At 53.0% G+C, this 25,517-nt stretch overlaps 1 long non-coding RNA gene across 1 annotated transcript in view; it reads right to left on the bottom strand.

Annotated features, from left to right (window-relative positions):
- The window catches only part of LOC141374888 (uncharacterized), a 38,684-nt gene extending 13,564 nt beyond the window's left edge, over window positions 1-25,120 (bottom strand). Inside the window, exons 1-3 of the long non-coding RNA XR_012382059.1 lie at window positions 24,970-25,120; window positions 24,725-24,871; window positions 20,371-20,500 (exon numbers count right to left, since the gene is read on the bottom strand). This is a non-coding gene — a long non-coding RNA (uncharacterized lncRNA). The remainder of the gene's footprint in view (window positions 1-20,370; window positions 20,501-24,724; window positions 24,872-24,969) is intronic.
- Window positions 25,121-25,517: the final 397 nt, after the last annotated feature.

Genomic DNA, 25,517 nt, shown 5'->3' with positions numbered 1-25,517 from the left:
TTTCAGGGTGACTTGGTCTAATTTCCACTGCAGCCGCTTTGTGGAGAAGGGAATGCGGCAGCCCGGTGTGGGCAGAAACCAGTTAGGAGGCTCCAGGAGAGGCCAGGTAAGAAATGCTAGAGGGTCAGTTCTGTCCCCGGGAGGCGCCCCCTGCAGCTGTTGGTGAAGGAGTGGAGAGAACATGAGGGGGCGTCTAGCCTGGCTGGGGCTTGGGCTCAGGAGGCTGAAGGGAGCGTCCAAGAGCCGAGCTCCAGGCTTGGCATTGGAAGAGCTCCTCCCCTCTAAGAACCCGTTCCTCATGGGCTAGCCCTGCTCCTCTTTGCTCTGTTTACCCTCCAGAACACTAGGAGGACAGACAGCACTTCCAGGTGTGAGGACCGCAGGTTTGGAGTCTGGCCAAACTGGGTTCTAAGCCTGATGGCACCGTTTATTAGCTGTGTGACCTTGGGCAAGCCATTCAACCTCCCTGGGCCTCAACTTTTTTCTTCTTTAACATGGGCTAATGGCATTTACCTCAAATGATGCTCAATCAATGCTTCATTATTTGTCCAGCAAGCATTTTTTTTTTTTTTAGTGCCAGGCACTGTGCAAGCTATTGAGGTGAGTTAGACCTGGCCCTTTTTCTCTTGGGGGCAAGAAGACTTCTGGCTCATCAGGAACAATTGCAGCCCAGGGAGTCATGCCCTCAGAAAGCCTTGGCATCCCTGGTCTTTCCCCACGGAGCAGGGGGCGGTGCAGAAGTGAGGGGGTCTTGTAGGGTGGTGGTAGGGTAGAGCAGAAGGGGGGCGGGGCTGGGGTTCAGAGACCTAGGTTTTAGGAGGCCCTTGCCCTGATTTGCTCGGTGACCGTGGGCAAGTCCTTCTTCCTCTGGGTCTTGGTTTCTGCACCTGGAAAATGAAGAAATGGTCCTAGATGGTCTTCAACTTCCTTCCGGCCCTTGAAGCTACAGGGAGAAGGACCCTCCACCTTGGTCCTGAGGCCAGAGCTAGGCAGTTATAGGCTTGGGCTCACCGAGGCAAGGCAGTTTCAGGACAGCCTTTCAGAACACATCCCACAAATCTGGGGTTCCCTCGGGCGACAGATTCTGGGAGCCGAGGCCCTGCCAAGGCTCACTGATCACCGACGGACGCCATCCCTCACTGTTTTCTTTGATTCTTCTGATTACTTAAAGGAAGCAATGGGGCCCACGTGCTCTGAAGATCTCTTGAGTTCCTGCTCATCTCCACCTTCAGTGAGGAGAACACAGCATCAGGATGATGCCTTGAGAAGGGAGAACGTCGAGGCAGAATTTAATAACAATACTTTTCTTGCCTTGTGTATAGGTGTATGTTACCTTATTAGTTTCCCATATAGAGTAAGGACATAAAGTTTCTTTTATTTTTTTGGTTTATCTTTTAAAGATTTTATTGTTAAGTAATCTCTACGCTCAATGTGGCACTCAAACTCACAACCCCGAGATCAAGGCTCGCACGCTTCACTGACTGAGCCAACCAGGCGCCCCGTAAAGTTTCTTTTTAAAAATAAATTAATTTAATAAACAAGGCAAGACCATTTTGAGACAAAAAAATTGTGTCGAACCATATGCAATCACCGATAATGGAGCACTTTTCATTGCAAAAATGTCAATTTTGTATGTTTCAACTTGCTATAAAGTAGTGATGATATCAGCTAGCATTTATTGAGGGCTTACTTTGACCAGGAGCTGCTCTAAGAGCTTTGCAAGGAGGATCTCACAGAGTCCCCGGGGTAAATAGAGTACGTGGGAAGCACTGCAATTGATTATCTACCAAATCCCAGTAGCTTCATGACCTTGGGAAACTCCTTCCACTGTTCGCGGAGAGGTGGGTCCCGAGCCTGTGGCCCTTCCTCATCTCTGGTTCCATAGCCCATGATCCATCCCTTGGCATATTTACTGAGCAGCTAATACAGAAAGCACTGACTGACAAGGCTGTGGTTGGGGACTGGGGAGGAGGGATAGGATTCTAGCACAATGTTGTCCCAGCATCAGGGGAGAGAAGCGAGGAGGCAGGCATGTGACGTGGGGCCAGTGGCCAGACGGCCCCTATTGTGCAGCCTATAGAGGGGAGGCATCATCATGGGCACAGCTGACGGGAAGGCTGCCCTGAGAATCCACTGCCCCTAGAGCCCCTTAAAGGCCAAGACTCGGCCATATTCCCCAGTGCAGGGCTGATGGGCACAGGTGCCCAGAGAGGAGGAGAGGTGGGGATTGGTCGTTCTGCATGTGGCCAGGGAGGACACAGAGGGCCAAGCAGGGGCGGGACTGGAGACAAGACTGGGGAAGCAGGTCCCGAAGCACATTTCCCTTGCAGTTATGAGACACACACGGAGCTTCTGGATGCCCTCCCAGCCCTAGCCTGGGCACATGAGGCAGAGATAGTCCCAAGGTCAGCACAGACGGGACAACTGTACCCAGGAGCGCTGATGCCCAGCAGTGTGCACTTGGAGAGGGGCCCCTGTCCTTACCACCCTCTCCCCAGGGCTCCTGCTCAGACCGGGTCAAGGCACGTGAAGCCAGTGGGAGCTCCATGGTATGGCGTGGTGAGACACAGACAAGGCGTCCAAGATCCCTCAGTGGGCCATAGTGGTGGGCGGGTCTTACAAAGTTGGCCCCAAAGGATAAATGTGATTCGGGAGATGCCAGGGAGACTAGAAATCAGGCGGGTGATGAGGATAAAGGTGGAAGTGAGCTGGTCTGACTCCCAAGTCAGTCAAATACAAGCTTTCCCTTTGTGTGTGTTACCTCCTCACGCTGCCCCCCAAGGAAGAATGGCCAGAAGGTGACCCGCATACAAACCAGTGGGAAAACACAAACAGAACATTTAAAGCCAGAATCTCTCCCAGTATCAGAGAGGACTTTAGAGAGACCCGGGGTGGGGAGGGTGGGAGGTTGTCTAGAGAGGGAAACAGTAAATTGCAGACCCTCGGGCTGTAGCCACGGTCAGCAGCAAATGGGGCTCTGTGGGTCTGAGAGCTGAAACAGGTGCAGGACAGCAGGAGAGATGGTGGTTAGCTCCCTGAGGAACAGGTGCAGCCTCATTTCCCTCGTGCATCCGATGGGGCTACTATCACTGGCCTTGCCCAAGACTGAGGAGTCTGAGGACCAGGAATCAAATCTGCCCCATCTTCCCCCTTGCCCTGGGGTAAAGCAGGGTGCTGCCCATGGCTGGGGGAAAGCGAGGCTTGCAAGGGCAGCTTCTTGGAGGTGCCCAGGGCCAGGAGCGCCACGGAGGGGCAGGCTGGGCAGTGCAGGGCCTGCAGAGAGGGGAGGGGACAGGGGCCGGGATGGCAACTCTCCTGTCCCCACGGCTACTGTTTAATTTACTGAGTCCCATAGAGAAGGAGAAGGGCAGGCAAGAAGGGAGAGACAGGAGGAAGGGACAGACAGAAAGGAAGAGAGATGCCAGGATGGGGAGGTCAGAGGGGAGTCAGAAAGACGGAGGGAGGAGGCAGGTGGGAGTTGGCAGGACACGGTGGGGACAGCAGTGTGCTAAGGGCACAAAAGATACGTATTTTCATAAGGTGGAGTGTGGGGGCTGTCACCCCCTCCTTCCTCCCCCCCATGGCCAACTTGGGCTGGGAGACCCTTGAAGGGGACTCTGTGGGGACACTGTTCCCTTCCCTTGTGAACAGAACTGAATGGAGATTGCCTATAGCTGCCACTCCGTCTGGCTCAGGCCCAGGCTGTTCCTCAGCATGACCCCCAGAGCAAGCCCACCCCGCTGCAAGGTGCCAGTGTGCCCCTCGCAAGGCCTTGGAGCCCTGCTTTCTGGTTTATTCTATTGGGGCCTCTATTCTGAGCTCTGTCCCTATCTGCCTGGGTCAGATGTGCCCAAGGGGCCCAGTGCCTGCCTCCGAGGACCCCTCCCTGGCTGTGACTGTCCTTAACTCTGGCTGCTCCTGCCTGCCACTCTCTGTCCTCTCCCCACTCCCTTCCTGGCTGGCTGATGAGTTGGGGGATCCTCTAGTTGCTCCCCAGATACTTAAGTGATTAACTATATTCCCATATATTACTTGCCCTGGAGCATGGGTAAGTGCTCAACAAGTGTTAGCTATTAGCTGTATTTTTTTTTTTTTTTTTTAGTTTCTTGACTCTTGAGTGCTGCTGTGGTTTGCTCATCTTTTAAAATGAGATTAATGCAACATCAAGTACCTCCTGATGTGCGGCACCGAGCAGGGCACAGCCTCCCTTATGTGGTTCACAAAATAACACAATTTGAATTTAAACATGAGGAACATAAGACAAGACCACACTGAGAGACATCTGTGCAAAATAACTGGTCAGAACCTCTCAAAAGTGTCCCGCTCATGAAAACCAAGGAACGACAAAGAGAGGGGCCATCTCATACTGGAGGGTTCTAAGGACACATGAGCGCGAAATGCAGAGTGGGATCCTGCGGGAGAGCCTGCAACTGAAAAAGGATGTTAGTGGGAAACTTGCAAAATGTAAATAAGGGCCGTAGGTTACTTAGCAGGGTCTTACCTCTGTCCGTGTCCTGGTTTTGGTCATCCTACCAGGGTCCACAGGGCATTTGCATTAGGGAAAGCGATAAAGGGCATGGGGGAACTTTTAAGACTATTTTGCCAGAGTTTTCAACTCTGAAATTATTTCAATATAAAAAGTTTAAAAATAGGATTACGGAGAGTAGCGTTCCTCTAGGTTGTTAGGAAGAATGTAAAAGTGAGTAAGAGTAAAGCTCATAGAGCGGGTCACCTGTCAGTTGATGAGTCCCACAAACCAGCATGAAGGTGTGCGGGACGATGGGGCTGTGACGGTGGAGCCACAGGGACTGGGCTTGTGTGTAATGTCCTTGTAGCCCCTGTCCCCGGGATTGGTCAGCTTTTGTCTGCAGGGTGGCAGAGAATTAGGCTGGGAGAACAGCATTGACAAAGGCCAGGGCAGATAAGAGCCAGGGCATGAGAGGGAACAACCCACTGCCGTAAGCACGGGCCCTGAGGATGGGGAGCGGGGAGGGGCCGGGCTTGTCCGTGGTCACCGGACAATCCAGGGGCCGAAGTGAGCCTGCAATCCCGGCGGGCCTCAGTTCCCCGCCCTCCGCACTCCATCACACCATATTCCCAAACGCAGCTGAACGTAAACTCTAAAGACAGTCCGTTCTTGCAAAAACGGGCTTTGCACCTAACATTAAGGATTTTTTTGTAAGGAAGAGAAAGCGTATAGCTTCTAACTCTGTTGTGTGGGATTTGGTGGTCTTGAGACAAGTGTCAATCTGCCAGCTTTCTTTTTTTTTTTTAATATTTTATTTATTTATTTTTGTGTGAGAGAGAAAGTGAGCACAAGTTGGGGGGAAGGGCAGAGGGAGAAGCAGACTCCCCACTGAGCAGGGAGCCCAGCTCAGGGCTCAGTCGCAGGACCCTGGGATCATGACCTGAGCCGAAGGCAGACGCTTAACTGACTGAGCCACCCAGGCACTTAACCGTTTACTGACTGAGCCACCCAGGCACCCTCAATCTGAATCTGCCAACCTTAAGAAGGAAAGGTACTCAGGGGGTTTTCACTATGAAAAGCTGAGCATGTGGCAGGCACCTAGCAATGCATCCCCCAGCACTGGCCACAAGTGCCAACACATTTCACACCGTCTTTGCACCTAGCCCACGGGGTGGGCTCCAGCAGATGCCTCAGCCCCCGTCTTGCAGACTGAACAATGGGGACCTGAATGCTAGAGTAGTCCAGAGGGTGCTTCGTGCTCAGGCCAGCGCTCAGCCTGCCGGGATAAGTTGGGGGAGTGTGAGGGTGGTGGGAAAGGGCTTCCATGCTCTTCACCCACAGGAGAGTGGTGAAGAGGAAGGAGAACGGGCCATTTCATCAAAGTCTGCGGACCTCTCATTGATTTCTCAGTAGGAAATTGGAACTCTACTACAAAGATCTCCCTTGTGGGGCAATGCTGAGCACGACGGGTGATATTTGTGAGGTCCCTGCCCCAATGTCATGCACATAGTAGACCCTGAATGGAAGTCTTCCTTTCCACTCATCCTTAGGGAAGGGCACCCTGTAAGCATGGCCAAGGTGAACAAGCTCCAGATTCTGAACCAGCATCATTACTTCCTTCATGTCCCCTCCACAGCCAGCCTGCCCTGGAGTGACTAGAGTCTCAACCACTGGGCAGATGGTTTTACTCACGTTAACACCCACATAACACTTTCTATGTGCCAGGCACCAGACCACAGTCTTCCCACATGCGAACTCCTTTATTCTTCACAACTCCCCTAGGAAGTGGGGATTGCATCAGCCCATTTCACAGATGCACAGATAGCAAATGGTGAGCTTGCAAGGCGAACCCAGATGTGACACCTCGTGTCTGCTCTCAGCCGCTGCTGTCCACCTGCTGCTAGCCAAGGATGGTAGTGTCCTCACTGTTACGGTGTGAATTGAGACTCCCAAAAAGATACAACGAAGTCCCAATCCCCCAGTACCTCGGAATAGTGTTATGCCGACGTAGTCAATGTGAGGTCATTAGGGTGGGCCCTAATCCAGTGTGACTGGCGTTCTTATAAGAAGGGGAAATTTGGACTCGGAGATGTGTGCACAGGGAGAACACCACGGGAAAATGAAAGCAGAGATCGGGCCGACGTATCTACAAGCCAAGGAACATCAAATATTACCAGCAAACTACCAGAAGCTAAGAGAGAGGCAGGGAACAGAGTCTCCCTATAGCCCTCAGAAGGAACCAACCCTGCCCACACCCTGATCTCAGACTTCTGGCCTCCGAAACAGTGAGACAGTATGTTTCTGTTGTGTAAGCTACCCACTTTGTGGTACTCGGTCATGAAGGCTCTAGCAAACTAAAGCAATCACCGTAGTCTTTCTATGGCATTTCCCGAAGCAATTCCCCATTACTCGAGAGATGCTACAAAAATTCCAGCCTGTTAAATGGACTCATAATCTTTTTGGTGTTCTAGACAGGCGGTTCTTAACCAGAGGCCATTCAGGCAATGTCTGGAGACATCTTTGATTGTCACAACTGGGTACTATTGGCATCTAGTGGGTAGAGGCCAGGGATGCCACGGCACACGGGACGGTCTCTGCCACCAAGAACTATCTAGCCCCAAACATCAATAGTACCAAGACTGAAAATCCTTTTGACCATAGGACAGATACTGTGGATCCTCTCCTAAGAAAAATGTCCATCTGCTAACACACTCGTACATTCACTCAACTCACACACTCACATTTTTTACCCCACACCATTCTGTATCCAACCTCAGGGGCATATACAGTCCCAAAGTCCTTCCATGCATACTAGGTTGAGAACCCCTGTTGCTTTGTAGGTAAAGAGTGATGCTAATATAGTTAGGAACCAACATTTTCAGCATAACAGCAAAGAGATACAAATATAAGATAGTGTAGGCAAAGTTAAAAATCCTGTACCCTGAAACCTGAATTGGAAATATCAGGGGCGCCCGGGTGGCTCAGTCATTAAGCATCTGCCTTTGGCTCAGGTCATGATCCCAGGGTCCTGGGATCAAGCCCCGCATGGGGCTCCCTGCTCGGCGGGAAGCCTGTTTCTCCCTCTCCCACTCCCCCTGCTTGGTTCCTTCTTTCACTATCTCTCTCTGTCACATAAATAAATAAAATCTTAAAAAAAATATCAAAAGCAACTTACAATGTGTTTTCCCTTTCATAAAGAAATAGGTCCCTCCTAGGCCTGTTCACTGAAAAGCCCTGTAAGTAACACCAGCTCAGAAGCAGGAGTGCTATAGCTCCAGACTGGGGTCTCCAAAGAACCAGGGAGCCTGGGAGACATGGATGATTCTAGGACTGAGGTAAGGCAAATATAAGGTGAGCTACACCATCTTGTCATACGAAAAAGCAAGGAAGTTGTCTCAAATTTCTACGGTTGTTTTAGAAGGAACCAATTCAAAATGGTTGTAGTTGGCCAATGATGGGAAGATTTTATTGTCAAAAATAATAATGACGATAATAGATCGAAATAAACCAAATATGGAGTTCATAATATTTTTTAAAACTCATTTGTTGCCTTTGGAGGATGCTAGGGAACCAACACATTATTTTTTCAAAACTTTTTAAAATTATTATTTTAAAAGAGAAAGGATCAAACATTTATCCTGCCTTTGCTGTACAAACGTCAGTCCAGGGAAATCATGAATGAGGGAAAGAGTGTTATAGACACATTTCACCTAGAAAATGCACAAGAATAATAGAATATTACCACGTTGCAAACCATAATGAAATAATGGGCCACTGAAAGGCTGATGCTGGGAAGTTTACAATGGATGCGCTGGCCTACAGCATCTGGACACACAGATCAGCTGCAACTTCACAGCAAGAGAGGATCAGATGGGCGCCTCAGGATGCAGCAGGAAGCACACGTACCACTCCTCGGAGGATATTGTGAAAAACTAAACCCGAATCTGGCCAAGCTTCTGGGTCTGACTCTGTGTTGATAGGAAATACAGGCGGGAAGGGTTGTGTGGGCCAAGAACATGGAGACGCAATCAGCGATCAGCCAGACCCAGAACGTACATGGGGAACTCTAGGGGCAAAGGGGCCAGGGTTCGGGTGTTTTTTGTTTTTGTTTTCTTTAACAAATAGCATTAGAGGAAAAGGCCGAGGGGAGGACAGTGTAACCGATTAAAGAGACACGGGGGACGTATCAAGCCAGAGCAATGCGCGGAGCCTGTCTGAATCCTGATTTGAATACTTGGTTGTAAAAGACATTTAGGAGACATTAGGGGAAATTTCAATGCATAGATACTACATGACATTAAAATCTTCCTGTTGGGGCGCCTGGGTGGCCCAGTCAGTTAAGCGTCTGCCTTCGGCTCAGGTCATGATCTCAGGGTCCTGGGATCGAGCCCTGCATTGGGCTCCCTGTTCAGCGGAGAGTCTGCTTCTCCCTCTCCCTCTGCTGCTCCCCCTGCTTGTGCTCTCTCACTTTCTCGCTCTCTCTCTCTCAAATAAATAAATAAAACCTTTTTTTTTTAAAAACTTCTTGTTAATATTTTTGATTTGATAATGACGGCGTTGAGAATTTTGAAAGAGAGCCTCTTTCTTTTAGAGATGCAGACTGAGGTATGTACGGGTGAAAAGACCCAACAGGTGGTGGAAGCTGGGGCTGGCCCCAGTGGATAATTGTTAATGCTGAGTGACAGGTGCAGAGTGTTTGTTTTAAATTGCTTTCTCTGGGGCCCCTGGGTGGCTCAGTCAGTTAAGCGTCCTGCTCTTGGTTTTGGCTCAGGTCATGATCTCAGGGTCATGAGATCGAGCCCTGTGTCAGGCTCTGCGCTCAACATGGAACCTGCTGAGATACTCTTTCCCTCTCCCTCTGCCCCTCCCTCCCCCCATGGGCTCGCGCTCTCTCTCTCTCTCTCTCAAATTGTTCTCTCTGCTATTGTGTATGCCTGAACATTTTACAATAAACCGTCTCTCACAGGGACCACTGGGCGACATCCTGAGCGTGGGCACCAACTCCGCCAGGGTTCTTACCCACTCTTGCTGGGGTCTTGGTGGCTCACACAGGCTTCCTGGGACATGGCATCCCCAGCCTAGGATTGGTTGTTGGGGGGGGGGGGCGGTTTCAGCCAGGAAGACTTCCTGGAAGAAGTGGTGCCTGACCAGAGACCTATGTGAGTGTTTCCCAATGGGAGGAGATGGGAAAGGTGGGCTCTCAGGCAGGGGGGCTCATCACAGACCCCAGGGGAGACCTTGGCAAAAGTGCACACGAGAGGTGCGCAGGGAGGTGGGGACACACGGCACACGCACTGGAAAGGTGGGGTCGATGCAACCCGGGGAGGGGCCAGATGCGGCTGTGGAAAAGCAAGAGGAGTCAGGGAGGCTCCATGGTGCTGGAGAGGCAGATGAGCGCTGGAGGTGCTCATCACTCGGGGAGGGCTTCATGGGGGGGTGGACTTAAGACCAGGGGCAGAATAGGTATCCTGAAAGTTGGTGCAGAGAAGTCGGTCTGGAGCCCAGTTTCTAAACACTGTCTCCTAGACTTTTCCCACCATCGTGCTCTGCCTCCCCTTGCTACAAAGACTGTGATGTTTCCATACATTGATGATTCTCCTTTCACTCCTGAGGATGCTGAAGAAAAAAAGCGAAGCAGGATGTAGAGGTTTCCGAGTGAAGCTAAGAGCGCATCTAGAGGGGTAGGAAGGAGATGTGTATCTTCTGGGCTAAATTAGAGGTAGCCAAGCATCCCCGGTGGGGCAGACATTCAACAGTACAACAGAACAAACCTGAAGAAAGGGTCCTTCTCATAGGGACAGGCATAGTGTTATTTTGTGGCTTACATGTACATTTCCTGAAGGACTAGTGAAATTGCACGTCTTTCCCTGGGCTGATTTGCCATCCATACAGCTTCTTTGGTGACATATTTGTTCGAAGCTTTTACCCATTTTGGGGGGCTCATTCGTAGGGAATAGGACTTAGTCTTGTGCCATTGTGATATTGGCTGTAGCTTTTCTGGAGATGCTTTTTTGTCAGACTGAGGGCCTTCCCCTCTGTTCCCAGTTCGCTGAGAGTCTTATCATGAATGGGGGCTGGATTTTGTCGTGTGTATTTTCTGCATCTAATGAGATGATCCCATCCTTGTCGTGTTTAGTCAGTTAATATGGTGAATTTCATTGACTGATTTTCTAAGATTAAGCTACCTTGCGTCCCTGTGACAAGCCCCATTGGGCCGTGGTAGGTTTCTTTTTTCCTATGTTGTTGAATTAAATTCTATGAAAATTTTGCATTTATGTTCACGGAGGATAAGTCTGAAGTCTTCTTTCCTTGTAGGGTCTCCATCTAGTTTTTATATCAGAGTAATGCTGGCCTCAGAGCATGAGCTGAAAATGAGCACTTTCATTTTCTGGAAGAGTTTGTGTCGAATTGGTATTATGGTCCTCCTTAAATTTCGGTCACAGCAAGATCACTTGCTGAGCACACCACCATGACCATCATGAGTCCTGCCATGTCCACACCCTCTATCCACGCCCACACTTTTCTTAAATAGACTTACTTTTTTAAAAACCCCAGTATTTTCTAAGGAAACTTCATATCCCCACCCTAAACAGAAGCTCGTGACATTTGCCCTCTCTCTCGGCCTGACACTTTACAGTCACCTCACCCCAGCCCCAAGCCCCCTGGGCTGGACTCACAGGGAAGTCTCCTTTCCACCCGTTCAGGTTCAAGTTCAACTACAGGTTGAACTATAAGTGTTCAGGTTGAACTCCGAGTGTTCCATGTGGCGGACCACACAAGGGAGAGAAGTGGCCCAGAAACCGCCTCCCTCCATGCCCATCATGCAGAGGGCAGGGGCGGCTACTGAGACAGAAGTTGTGGATTGCTAAAATTGTCCTGTGCACACAAGCAGTAGGTGTAGCAAGCTCTGAGAATCACTGACCTAGTCCAACACCTCCATCCCCAGAGGAGGCAGCCGAGACCGAGCATGGCAGAGCAACCTGCCGAAAAAGCACAGGAATGAGTGGCCAAGGTGCAGTTGGAAGCCTGTCACCTAACTCCTGCCCAGAGCTTTGCGTGTTGATGACTCTTGTTGTCCCTTGCATCCGTCTTGCCCTTGCCCTTCTCTGTGCCCCGGGAAGATGCTCTCTGTGGAGCACTTCCCCCAGGCTCCTGGCCCCCTGGCTCCCATCTGGATTTCCACTGGGAAGCCTGGCAGGGTACTGGACAGCAGCCGGGAAAGAGAGGTCGGGGGATCCTGCTTGCCCTCTTTTGTTTTGTTCCAAGACTGGCTGTGCCCCTGTGAACTCCAGCTTCTGCGGAGCTCTATATCTCTAGCTTTGAACCCAGCGCCCGGGCCTTGGGGTGGTAACAGCTCCTGCAGTGGCCAACCCCTGGGTGCCTTCCATCCCTCGTAGCTCCCTGAACTCGATGACATTTCTGCGAACGGTCCCTTCATTTAGAAGTCTCCTTACAAATCCCAGCCCAGTATTTCCTGTCAGATACATGCAGGAGCTCCCTCCCTGACTCTCCCCTACCACCTATCCCCATCCTTGAAACCTCAGGCCCCAGAGAAATCCCCCGAAGTCCCTGGGTCACAGATTATTGGATGCACGTAGCATTTCTTGTTGGCACCATTTGCGCCTGAATGAAGAGGAGACCCATCTGCACATGGCTAACTTAGGCAGACCCAGGAGAGGCTCCTTGAATGGAGACCTTGTCTTGGCCCCTCCGGGTGCCTAACCCACCCCAGACAGGCTGAGCTCACAGAGGCAGGGGGGTGTCAGGGGCAATGGAACTCAAGTGACTTGAGCAGAAGGAAAAGGAGCATTGCCCTCAAGAGGGCTCCTTCACATTAGGGGCAAAAGCAAAGACAATTCCAAATCCAGTCCTCTGGGAACCTCTGCAAACATACCAGGTTCCAAGAATAAGAAGGCTCTGTTAGCCACGGCATATACATCCAAACCAAACAACCAACAGCCCATAGCACCTCCATGTGAACTTCTATCTGAAAAGGGATTCTTGATCTTGATATGAAAAACAGGTACACACACACACACACACACACACACACACACTCACACACACTCACACAGAGCCAAAGACTAGATTTGAAGTTAGCCCATGATTTGTATAAGGAACCTGAGGGATAAAAGGGAAATAAAGACATTAAGTCTTCAGAAAGATGTGGCACACAACAGAGGGCTTGCTGGGTGTTACCTATTTGTTCTGGGACCCAGGATTTGCCCCCTGGGATGACACTGTAGGTCAGGAGACAACATCACCATGCCGGAGGACCCAGAGGCAGAGCTGACCCGGGTGACCCGCATGGTGGCCTGAGCCCATACCTCCCGACCAGGCAGGGAGGCAGCCTGAGCCCCAGTGGATCACAGCCCAGTATACGAGACTGGCTGGCAAGTAGGAATGTTTCTAGGGGTCCAGCTGGATCGGCAAGCCCCGGAACAGCATGTTAGGTATTAACTCTTCTTTCGGGAAGTCACCAGGCAGGCATTTGTTTACCCACCAGCTTGAGGAGTTTCAGAAGGGGTAGGAAGGGAAGAGAACCAATATTTATTGAGGGCCGGCCATGGGCCTGGCTGTGCACTGAGGCTTTATAGCTTTGTTGACTTCACCTGAGGTCCTCAGGCTCTGGCTGAGGCTGTGAAGGGTGATGATGATGGTGATAATGAGATCTCTCAGTCTACTTTCAAAAACTACTGTATCTTACTTGGCATTCACGAGGATCTCTGCTGTAGGAATGACAACACCTGATGAGAACATAGAGGCCCAGGGGAATGAAGCGATTTGCCCACATAGGCTTAAATGTTGAATGCTGAAGCCAGAGCCCGAACTCTGATGCCTGACTCCACATCTGTGGTTCTTATCATCCCCAGCTCCCCAGCTCCCGGTGCGAGAAGGGGCTCATCACATCTGGTGGGATAACTTGAGGCTCAGCTGATCTAGGGAGCGGGACAGAGCATCTGAGGCAGAAGGCCAAGGGGACTGGCCTTCACCGAGAACCATCCGGTGCTGGGCACTGAGCTTCGGCATTGCTGCCTGGAGCCAGAGGGCTGGCGGTCGGCGAAGGAAAGGTGACGGGGTTGCTACCGCCTGGGTATTTCCACCTGGACTCTTCCGCCAGGGGGCGCTCCCCCCAGAGGGGCACCTTAGCGATGGGGGGGGGGGTTCCTGATGTCACAGTGTAGCCCTGATACTTTCACTTCCCCGGTGTTGGTGTGCGGTTTCTAAACGATCCGTTTTCACATGAAATCACAGCTCCAGGAGCACAAGCACGGGCTCAGGCTGGGAACTATTGTATCCTCAGCATGTGACTACGGATGGCCCCTTTCCTATGGTGACAATCAGATGTCACCATCACTGTGAAGTGTCAGCGCCACTCCTGGTGCTTGGGCAATGCAGAGAAACAGTAGCTCCTGCTCTGGCCCATTCCTTGGGCTCCCAGAGTGTGGTCTCAGAGAGGAGCCCCACCCCATCTGACAGTGAGCTGGCCCCACACCTCGAGACAGCCTTCTCAACCTGTAGTTCCATCGGTGGTCTGGGGCATGGGGGTGGTGCCAGGCCAAGCCCAGGGAATAGGGGAGGACAGTTCCTGAGTCCTCGGGGGTTCTGGGCTATGGTGGCTCCTTGCTCAAGCCAGGCCCAGAGCAGAGAGCAAGGGGAAGTCTCCGGAAGAATGCAGTGGGCCAGGGCCTCATTCTGGGCTCCAGGTGGGCCAGCTCAGTTCCTGGCCTCACAAAAGTCACCTGGCCAGGAAGAAAACCTGTCTGGCGAGCTGACAATGCCTGAAGGAGGAAGGAAGCCCACAGAATGGGGAAGTCACTGAGGACTCAAGCCAAATGCCAAAATAAAGTCATCAGCTAGGAAGGAAACCAGGTCACAGGCTGAGCAGTAGGGGCCTGGTCTGCACCTGATCACACATGCACACACACCACACTCCCCCCACCCCCTGCTATCTCTCTGGCTTTGGCCAGGATGAGGGGCAGGTGAAAAGTATTGATGTCAGGAGATCTCCTCAGACCCAGGATCTCTGGGGCTTGGCTGGAAGGATGTGTGGGGAAGAGGCAGGTATTGGGGGTGGGGGAGAGTGCATAAGCAAGTATGTGCATGGGGCTATAGGAATTGGGGGTTCCCAGAGCTCAAAGCTGGTGATGACGTGGGGAGGGACATGGAAGCCCAAGGCAGAGGGTGCTGGCCGATTCCAGGCTTTATAAAGACCACCCTGACAGCAAGGAAGATCAACCATCTCCTCTGCAAGTGATGGACTGTTTGAGAGCTCAGCATGTCAAAGGTCACAGAAATGTCTCTCACCTGGCAGTCAGCGTAGTCCAGGGCTTTGTGTCCCTCACTGGGACACATGGTGCTGGCCATTCTGCCCATGTGGCACATGGAAAACAGAGGTTCCCCGAAGTCAAGTCTAGGCTCATATCCAGAGCAAATGGCTGTGCTGGGATTCAAATTCTCAGAAGTTGCCCTCAGGGACCTCGTCTTTCCCACCATCCTGTCTTGGGGATGTGGGGACCTGATGTCAATGGATCAGGTAACACTGTACAAATGCCCACAGACCCAATGGACAGTGTTTACGGCTAAAGATGAGGCTGGGAGCTTCAGGAGGAAGGACCAGGAAAAGCATGGCCCCGGCCAGGTGAGCTTTCAACAGGCTGAGGGCTGGAGAAACGAGCAGGTAACGTACAAAAGGCAGCGAGAACAAGAGCGGGTAGTGCACCAATGGACACGGGAGCTCAGTGTGTGGCACAAAAGGACTTGGGAACTGCAAATTGTGCGGGCGACAGGAAGGAGATGGGTTTCACCCCTAACTCACTGGCGGACCTTGGGCATCTCTGTTTTCTCTGACTCCGTTTTGTGCTTTTAACTTCGGAAATCCGTGCCCCAGCTGACCAGCATTGCTCTCACTGAGTCAGCCCTTCAAGGTAGTGCTGATCGGCACGGCCTGACCCTTGGCTGTCGAGACCTCTCGGACCTGTTCCTCTGCCCCTCCTTGGCCAAGTCCCTGCTGTCAGCCATGGCCCACTGCCCGGGATTTTCTAAACCCTGTGACCACTTCCTGGATTCCAGAGCTTGGCTCTTCCGTGCCCTACCCCCCCAACCTTCTGGAATTTTAAGCCCCAGAATGCAAAGGTGGGGGGAGGGGGTGGGAAGAGGCGCCAACCCCCAGCCCTCATTGCTCAGCTCCCTCCTAATCACAGCCTCAGACCTGGCAAGTGCCGTGTAGAGAGAACCAGGGTGGCATCACAGAAAAAGCAATGACTTGGGGTCAGTCCTGGATCAAATACAGGCTCCGACACCCTCAGCTAGTCACTCACCCTCTCTGAGCCTGTTTCCTCATCTAAAAAATAGGGCCGGAAGCTTCTGCCCTTGAGGTTTCTTGGAAGATGGCGGAGATGATGCCAAGGTGAGGAAGCTGGACACGTCAAAGATGTTCTTCAGGAAATAGTGCCCTTGTCTGCACAGCAATGCCACCCCCACCCTGTGGGGACAAAGAGAGTGCTTGCCTGCACTTATCAAGTGCCTACAGTATGCACAGTTCAAGGGGCCACATTAACTATGCGATGATGCATTTTACATTTTATACGGCATTACCACTGTAGTATCGTTTGCTTTGGTAGAATGAAGTAGAACAGATAAAGATCATCCAAAATGGACCATAAAATGCAGTCCTACTGGCTCTCCCTCTAACAGAACCCACTGCTGGGTCTTCCATGGCCTAGCAAGTGAAGACGTAGCTTGTGTCCGGGGCCAGGGTGCATGAAGAATTTCTCCTCCTCGAGCTCTGGGACCCATGCAGCTTTGGGACCCCCACCCAGAGGACCCGACAGACAGACGGTGGGAGGGGCAAGTCGCTGCTGTGGGACAGACCGAATCTCCCCCCCCCGCCGCCATATGCATCGCGCTCTCTTTTGCTCCTGTATAGTTATGTACAGCATTCAATGCTCCTTCTCTAAGTAACAATTCTAGACTCAGAATTCAGCTTATCCAGTGGTTTCCACACTTTTTCCCCCTCCAATAAAGTTAACCCTAATGACCAATAAAGGAAACTTAAGTGTTGATCATTCTGGTTGAGGAACTAAGCCATGGGGGACCTTGGGTCCCTGCGCACTGTCCCTTCCTCAACCCCCGAGGGCCACAAAAGCCCTCAGGGTTCTGGGAAAACAGGCATGAAAATCTTTCAATAGCTGAGTAAACGAAGTCTTGTGATTTGTGCCCTCAAATGCCATGAAGTTGGTATTAGGACACTCTAATTGTTCTCTAATTGTTTCCTGGGTGCTCAGCTGATCTCTCTCATGAGATTGCAAAGTCGAGGTGGGCTACGTGTTTTCTCCTCCTCTGGTCTCCACTGAGCCCTGGTAAAATGTTTGCAAGCGTTCTCGGTTGTACTGACATGAATAAGACCAGAGCGCTGGGGCCAATGTCTCTCCTAGACAGCAAACCCTGTTGTCCCGGCCCAGTGGGCATGGTGGGGGTGGGCATGCTCAGAGGGCCCCAGGCCTATTCCAAAGTCCCAGGAATCTGCAGCTGCCAGAGAACCAGCACCTCCAAGGAAGGCCAGGCAGTGGGGTGTGCTGACCATGTCGGGTTCAGGCTGTCTGCAGAGTTAGGATAGGGTCCTTCAGGTATGGGTACAGAATCACAGGGCCAGGTGGATGCTCCGGCCTGATACAGTGGGGCTTCAGCATGGTCCAGGGACAGAGAACGTAACCCCCACTCAGGGCTGCCCATGAAGGAAGTGTCTCCCAAAGCCACCCCGGGTCATGCGCAGGGAACCAGCATCACTGGAGGGAGTACCTGTGGAGTCCAGATGCCAAGATCAGTGGGGATTCTCACATGTCTTAATCCATTCGTTTCCTTCACTGCCTCCAGGCTGATCATTTTTATTTTCCCCAGTTACAAACACAGAAAACGTTCGTAAACGTGTTCTTTTTCCATAGCAACCAACTAGTAAGTGAGGGAACCTCCACTGGAACCCAGTTTCCAGGACCCTGAAGTTCATGCTTTTCCCACTATGCCTATCATGTGGCCAACAGACGACCTAAGAGGGAGGCAGAGCAGTGCAAGGCTGGGGGGAGGGGAAGGCATAAAGGGACCTTTGAAGGTGGCTTTGGAGTCTAAACTCACCCCCTGAACTGCAGACGTGCTTTTGTCTCTGTCTGTACATACAGGGCAGGAAGCCACTCATAAGCCCCGTGGAGCATCACTGACATCTGAAGAAACTCAGAAACTGTTTGCAGAACCGGGCCTTCACAGAGGCTGAGCGAGCCTGGTTGCCTTAGAAAACTGGCCCATTTCCTATCGGATGTGTGGATAGAAGAACGAGCAGAAACGTAACCAGAAATGCCGAATGGCCTCTTCCCGGAGCAGGTTCTATTGGTCTCCTGCAGGCAGAACAATGAGCAAATTCCTCCTCTGGAGTCCTGTTTACTCTGCTGTGCTTCAGGCCCATCACCTGTTTGTTGAAACTAGATCCACTCACTTTCATTACTCATGAGAAGCTGTCAGAAGCTGAGAGTAAGCTCCACTGCTGGGTCAACACCGTCCCACGTGGACGCCCGGGGTCTCAGATGGACACTCGTGGGGGCTGAGTATGCAGCTAGAACACGCTCGCTCTGGATTTGCTGGTTCCTCGGGCCTTTCTGGCAAGGTGAATATGACTTCCATTTGTTCTCTGGCCTCCGGGGTGGCCCACACGTGTGCGAGTGTGCTCCCAGGCGTGTGCCGTGCCGGGGAGTTGTGGAGCATTGGCCTTTGCCATCCCCCATGCCATGTCCCAAGGGGGTCAGGTCATGGATGACTCAAGGCAGCAGGTGGTCTACAGTCAGTCTGTCTTGTGCACACTGGACCTCAAGCTGGTCAGGCGAGGAGCTGAGCCTGCGGTCGGGCTCTCCCGCGCCCGCCCTTGTCTCCTGTGGCCTCTCCCAGCCCTCCAGCATCTCCTGAGTCCCCACAGCCTTCTCATGTGCCCCAGCTGTCCCTTGCTGCCTGCCTGGCCTCGGGACAGCCAGCCCCCGAGACTACCTTGGTGCTTGGAGAGTACTGAGATCCCTGTCTTGGGAGGTGTTCAAATATGGATTGTTTCATGGCAGAAATGTAAGAGAAAGACCCCAGTGGCCAATGGAACACGGAGAAAGGCGATACTGGACAGGAAGACAAAGTCATCTACAACGCTGACATTCTCTGAGGAGAGTTTAAGGACCAAGGAAGAATTACTTTTGCCAGCAGCCTCGAGCCTCCAGTGGCCTGCCTACAAGCCAGAAGGCCTCAGGCTAGAGTTCTGGTCCTTTGCTCTGGGTCTTTCCCACCAGAGCTTCCACATAGGCAAGGCTCAGGTCTGCCCGTTCCATAACCAAGTGGTTCCAAGGAGAGGAGGGAGACGGCGCAGGTTCCTCTGATGGTGCAGAGACCCGGCCTCCAGTCCTCCCATGAGCAGTGGGGCCTGTGGGCAGCACAACTCCACTGGCAAACATGCACTGAGCCCTTCCTGCCACCATGTCACCTCCCGTAACTTCACAACAGCTCTCTGGGACAAGACCTGGCATCTGGCTAGAGCTCCGTAAATGATTTGTGGAGGGAATGGAACTGCTCACCAGAAGCAGCCCTGATGGTCCCATGAGGCTACATTCCCGCAAAGGCCTCAACTCTGCTCGATCCGAGCCTCTGCTAGATTTGCAGGAGGTGAGGGCTTCTTCACGCTCCTCTCCCTACACACGTCCGAGCTCCTTGGGGCACCTCCCTGGGGCCATGACTCCATCCACGCGCGGCTCACTGGCAGGGAGCCCCACCTGCCCCAGGCCAGTCCTGTCAGGGGCCCTCAGCCTCCTGCCTGGAGGTCATGTGGCTTCAAGTCTCTGCTGCTAAGAGTGACACGAGAATCCCACCGGCTTGCACGCAGCCCTCAGCCCTGAGCAGGAGACAGAAAGCACCCTGGCCTGTCAGTGGGCAAATATTTGTTGTGTGCCTACTCTTGGCTGGTGCCTGAGAGCTGGTGCCTCCAGAGCCCAAGCAGGGGGCTGTGTGCTGTTGAGGGGGGCCCCTCAGCAGCATCTCCTGGACTCTAAAGTGTGAAACTTTTAGTGGGCCAGCACTTTTACACACACACACACACACACACACACACGCACACACATACTCCAATATACTTTTTCCCTCAAGCAAGCCACTTGTCCTAAGGCACCTGGCTCTGCAGACATGTCCCTTTCGCCAAATGCTGCGTAAGGAATGGGCTCGCTCCTGGCTGTGAGCCTTGGGCTGACCAACTTCCCTGCCCTCCCTCCCCCACCTGTGCTGAGCTTCTTCTCAAGTGCCTCGCTGCCCTACCCGGAAGCCTGGCCTTGCTTGGGGTCACTGCAGAATATCTGATTTCTGTACCATCACCCCCCCTTCTAGGTTCACCCATGGCCTGCGATCCAGAAGGTGGATGAAGAACATCCAGCCCCTGGGTGCAGAAGGAGGGAGCCCCAGCTCAAACAGGCCTCAGGCCTGTGGGCCTGCCTGACCGGAATGCCCACTGCCTTTGTACGGGTCAAACGCAGAGTTTCAGGGTGGCAAAGAGAGACCTCATTTCTGCCTTTGGCAAGAAGAAAAATGGCTTCCCAAGAGAAGTCAGGCTCCTCCCAAAGGAGGAATCCCCAGTCCCGGCTGGGGCTGGGAAGAACAGTTTCCCACAGGTAATGTTCAGTGCTACTCAACTCATCAGCAGAAAGCTGAGAAGGAGCGCTTTGTCCAGGCTCCGGCTTGTGCCAGGCCCTCCAGACCCTAAGTCTCTAGCAAGCGGAGACTATGTCTGGTCCTCACAGTACCCAGCCTGGGGCTGGCATCCAGGGGCACCTACCCGAGCCTCGCTAGCACAAGCAGCTGGTCACACATGGTCACGCGTGCCAGCTCACACTCACCCCATCTTTTCGTTAACTTCATTATTCTGGAACTCATGGTTTTCAACCCTGGAAAACTTGTTTTGCTGTCTTCAGGCCGATTTCTTTCACTCCCGAGGGATTGCATCTCCATCCTGGAGCCTGGGCAGGCCTGGAAGTTTGCAGACAGGCAGGTGTCAGTGGGGATCCCGCCCCGTCTCATGTTCCCACCACCTGGGCTTAACTGCAGCCCAGCTTGTCTGTACACCCCTACCGAAGACATCAGTGAAGAGACGAAATCAGAGGGTGGGAATTTTCATAGAGGAAACAGTGGCCCAGCTGAAGAGCTCTTGGCACCAAGGCCTCGCAAAGCCCGGCAGGGACAGCAAGAGGAGTCGGGCCGCATAACTCCCCTTGCGTGCACATCGGAAAGGGGCAGGGGTCCGCAGAGAGATACTGTTGCACAGGTTGGCAGCCAGCAAAGAAAGGGACAGTGGCCAGATGGAGGGAGGTGGCCGGCTGAACCGCCACCCCACCTGCAGAGGGCCAGACCCTGGCCACAGGACAAGGCCTTCCAGTCTTTCCACCGGGAGGTCTCCCTGAGCGTGTCTCTGGGATCACCGGAGCACAGGAGGAACAAGGCCTCTCAGCTCACCAAGTAGTTGATAAAGGTCTTACTGAAATCATGAGGAAGGAGATTCAGAAGGGTTTCCAGCCAGGTAGGGGAGAGCCTTGGAAACCAACAACTATTACTGACTTACAATGTGGCCGATATCCCATAACTCTTATTGAGTGCGATGTCTTTGTTGGACTTGTTTTTTAATGAATGTGAAAATATTTATTATGCACGCAAAAACATGCTCAAGGGGCTATAAATTCATTCCCCTATCCATCCCCCCTCTCCCCCACAACCTTAAGCTCCTGAACTGGGAATTTCTCTGGGGAAGCTGCGGTGTGTGTGTGTTTCGAGGAGGGGGGGATGCTTAGGAAGACTAATAGAATGAGAGAGACAGCGCCTGCCTGTGTGTGAGGAGAGTCTCTGGGGAAGAAGGGAGGCAGCCAGAGTGTGGGGCGGGGGGGGGGGGTGGGCAAGGGCAAGATTGTTCTAGATAAAGTTTCTAGATAAAGGTTCCACCTGCCTGCGAGGGGGAAGGGAGGCCTGGAGCCCAGTGGGTACCCAGGAAGGGATGGGACAGGGTTGGGGAGGGAGGTAGGGGATGGAGGAGACAGGCCTCTTAAGTTCTGTGTCTGGTTCACTGTTCCCATAGTGTCTAGCACTGTGCCTGGCATAGGGCAGGCGCTGAATCAAATTCATCACATCAAATTCATCACAATCAAATCAAATTCCAGGTAAGTGACCTCACACCCAGGCAGGAATCCCTTGGAAGCTGGAACAGGGGAGTCACTTGGTGGGATTTGGGTCCTTAAAAGATCATTCTAATGGCTGAGTGGAGTAAAGGGTAAGAGTGGGCTCACTATGAGCCCACCAGAGGCAAAACCTCCAGAGGCTACTGCACCAGTCCAGGCAAGAGGCGATGGGGAGAAGTGGGCAGAGTCTAAAATATAGTGAAGAGGGAGGCCGGCAGGAGTGAGGACTGAGCCAAAACCCAGGCTCTGTGAAAACCTCCCAGAGATGCTTCAGGAAGTGAGCTGGCACCCATGGATGCTGAGCTGATGCGGAAAATTAACTAGAATTGCTGAAGAATTAGGGGCTGGTGCTCTGCAAACCCTGTGTGGGATGCTGCGTTTCTTGGGTTTGGGCCCAGGCTGTGTGACCTTGGCTAAGTGACTTTGCCTCTCTGAGACTCAGCTTTTATCACCTTGAAACACGCCGGAGGTACAGCAGAGGGTTCCCCACCTGTGCCCCCTAGGAAGGCTCAGCTGTGTGTTCTACCTCCCGTGAGTCAACAGCATCAGACTCCACGCTGGGCCACACAGAGCCCCTGAGGTAGCTGTCTCATCTCTGCCCAGCGGGGCCCAGGCTGCAGACGGGCCGCTCAGATTCCATGGTAAGCGCTGCCCAGGGAAATCGCCATACCCCGAAGCAGTTCCCGGCAGCGTGCTTCTAACGGTGACAAATTTGAAATAACTAAGGTGTCCAGCACCAGGAGAGGGTGGTATAGGTGCACTGCATGGAATAACATGCAGATTCTACACCTGCTGTTGGCACTGAACTTCTCATCGGGGTGGGGGGACGTGCTTCCGATGCGATGCTAGGGAGAAGACACGGCCCCCTAGCAGCGTCTACGGTACTCACTGAGAACGTGGACTTTGCAGTCAGAACCCCTCTCTGCCTCTTTCTTAACCACGTGTGAGCCTGGCTCTGTCAACCTCTTGACACTTCAACTTGTGCATCTAGAAAACCAAGTCACACCGCCTCCCTCCAAAGGCGAGAACAGGTAAACGAATGGTTTGGGGAAGCCCCGGGGACACTCAGGACCCAGTAAAGTCACAAGACAGCCACACAAACCATCAAATTCACGTGTGTGAAGGGCGGGGACGAGAGTACCCCGCGGTTGTCTCTGGCTAGATTGTTTCTCGTTGTTGCACTTCACTGTTTTATCTCCATTTTCTCTAAAGACCGTAATTGACCTTCAACATGGAGCCAAATCACTGTATTTCTCGTGTAACATATTTCTGGCAGAGGTCCCCCAGGCTCAGGCTGCTGTCCTGGCTCACCTCGGGCCCCTGTGGAGTCCAGTGAGGGGACGTGAGTGATTCGGTGACGCCCACCTGCTCCCCGCGATGACCCACAGCAGCGGCCCCCTCCCACGGAGGTCCCCGGAAGGAAGTGAGTAATGCGCCTGGGCACCGAGCTCGGGGCCGAGGCCAGACGCAGTACTCATCTCAGGTGTGGGCAGTGGAGGCAAACCTCCCGAGGGTTGCCTGCTTGCCGCTCACCTGGGATGACTAACCGTGCTGAAGCACCTCCAGGCTTCTGGCCCTTCCGGGTGGGCAGCAGGAGATGCCAGGGCCGGACCCCTGACGGATGCGCCAGCGGTTCCTCCCTGGAAACCTCTCTTCTACCGAGGCCAGCTAGCTCTGCCTGAAGACAACAACCCCTTCCCGTAACCACATCCCCAGTAGGGGGAACTATGCCCTGGCGGAATTAGAAAGTTGTCACAGGCCTGAATTGACCCCTGCCCCTGCCGTGTTAACTGTGTGGCCTTGGGCAAATCGCTTAACTTCTCTGTGCTCTTCTCCTCTTCTATCAAACGGGGGCCAAAGCGGGTGCTCCCCAACAAGGTTATTGAGAGAGCTGAATGAGACAGCATGCACAAAGGCAGGGCCCGCTCGTAGGAGGAACCCAAGACCATCCTCTCCTTCTCTCTGCTCTCCTTGGTAAAGCCTTTTCTCCCTTTGATGACAAGCCCTGGCTCCCCGGGTGGGCGCCCTAGGACCCAAGCTGAAGCTGCTCCCCCCACCAGAGCCTCGCTGGCTTGGGACCCCTTCCTCAGATACCAGGTGCTGGCGTGTCCTGCCACCAGAGTCAGATAGTGGATTGCATTGTACCACGGGTCTTGCCCACACATGACAGGAACCACAGCAGCATGAGTAATGGTGGGAGTTTGGGGCATGTGGCAAACAAGGGGACCCTAGGCCCTCCCTGAGCTCATGCACATTGACAGCTGCCTCTCCTGCCTGGGCCCCCAGACCCAGGAGGCCCCTGAGCCACTGGTGGGCACGAGGGGCTGGGGCAGAAGTCATAGAGAGGAAGGAGCACATGTCGAGTCAAGCCAGCTGGCCTTGAGCCCTTGCTCCACCACCTATAGGCTACGTGTCCTTGGACCATGGCCCCAGCTTGCCGAGTCCCCTCAACTGCCACAAGGATGAAGGACAGCAACTCACATGTTTGTTGCGAAATAAGGAGCTTCGTGGGAGGCAGTCAAGGAATAGTGCGATTAAGGTACAAAGGCGATCCGAGGTCAACCATTTGTCTGAAATCCTCTTTGAGGGACAAAAGGGGCTGATAAAACATGCCCATCCTGCTCAAGGTGCTTCATCAACCTCTCACTGTAGTTCAACCTCCCAAGCAAGGAGCTGCCATTACACTCTTTCCACGCCGGCAAAGGAAGCGTGGAGCTACCTCCTCGGGCCCTGGAGCTAGAAGCCTAGGAGGTAGGACTTGACCCTGGTTGGCCGACTCCTGAGCCTGGAACCCCTCCCCCTACGCCCACCCCATCACCCCCCACTCCTAGCCCAGCCTTCTCCAGCTGTTGTGCTGTGTGGCTTCCTGATGGGGCAGAGACAAGTTCTCCCGTGTCTCCGTAGGGCTCCCTGGGGGTTCATTTCGGCCGCCCCAGGGAAACATCCTGATGATCCCCGGAGGGTCAGGGAGCCTAGGGGAACAGAAGTGTGCAGAAAAGTATAGTGTTGGACACAGTCTTTCACTTACCCAGTCCCACCCTCAGAACGATTCGGGATTCAGTCATTCCTTTATTCTACCGACCAAGCAGGCTTTCAACTGGAGACTTGGAAGAGAGAAAATTCCAAGCGGCAGGCATGGCCCAGGCAAAGGTGTGGAGGCTGGCCAAGGCAAGATCTGTCCAGAGAAAGTGAGGAGACTAGGCTGAACAGAGCAGAGAACTCAAGAGCAGGGGATGTAGGCTCAGGCCAGGTTAAGGAGAGGGAAGGCTTTACCTACACATCTGTCCGGCTCCTTCTGCCTTGTCCCCACCAGCCCTCAGCGGCCCTGCCCAGTGCTGCTTCTCCCTTGGGGGTGAGGAGACACGTTTGTGGCACTTCTCAATATCCTCTCTTGGTCTCTTGGGCACCGATCAGCTCTCCACCTGTTCCCTGGTGGGGCTGGCTGCGTGATAAGAAATCCAGGAAGTTCAGCAAACGTGGAGAGCTTGGACATCCCTGTGCTCTGTGCCAGAATAAACAGGGCCTGGTGCAGGGCTGCAAAGGTCCCATCCCAGGGCAAACACTGCCCTTTGCCAAATAGGGAATTGTTTTTGCAAAGGCAGTGTGTGCGGCCGGTGGGTGGGAGGAGAGCATTTCCAGCAGGGCCCCTGACCACGCGGCCTCTCGGACTGTGATGTCATTTCTTACTAACCTGGCTCTGAGGGGGCTGGTGTGGGCAGCAAATGCAGGGGAGCCTCTTCCAGCCATTAATGAAGATACAAACGGTATTACAAAAGAAAATTTAAAAAAGAGTGAGTAATCTTCCTGTGGCCTCTCAGCAG

This window comes from Callorhinus ursinus, unplaced genomic scaffold (genome assembly GCF_003265705.2).
Source record: "Callorhinus ursinus isolate GAN/ISIS: 27379988/994484 unplaced genomic scaffold, GSC_fseal_2.0 scaffold2, whole genome shotgun sequence".
Taxonomy (NCBI): Eukaryota; Metazoa; Chordata; class Mammalia; order Carnivora; family Otariidae; genus Callorhinus; species Callorhinus ursinus.
Note: the sequence above shows the minus strand (reverse complement) of the source record. Positions and strands in the feature narration are given on the sequence as shown.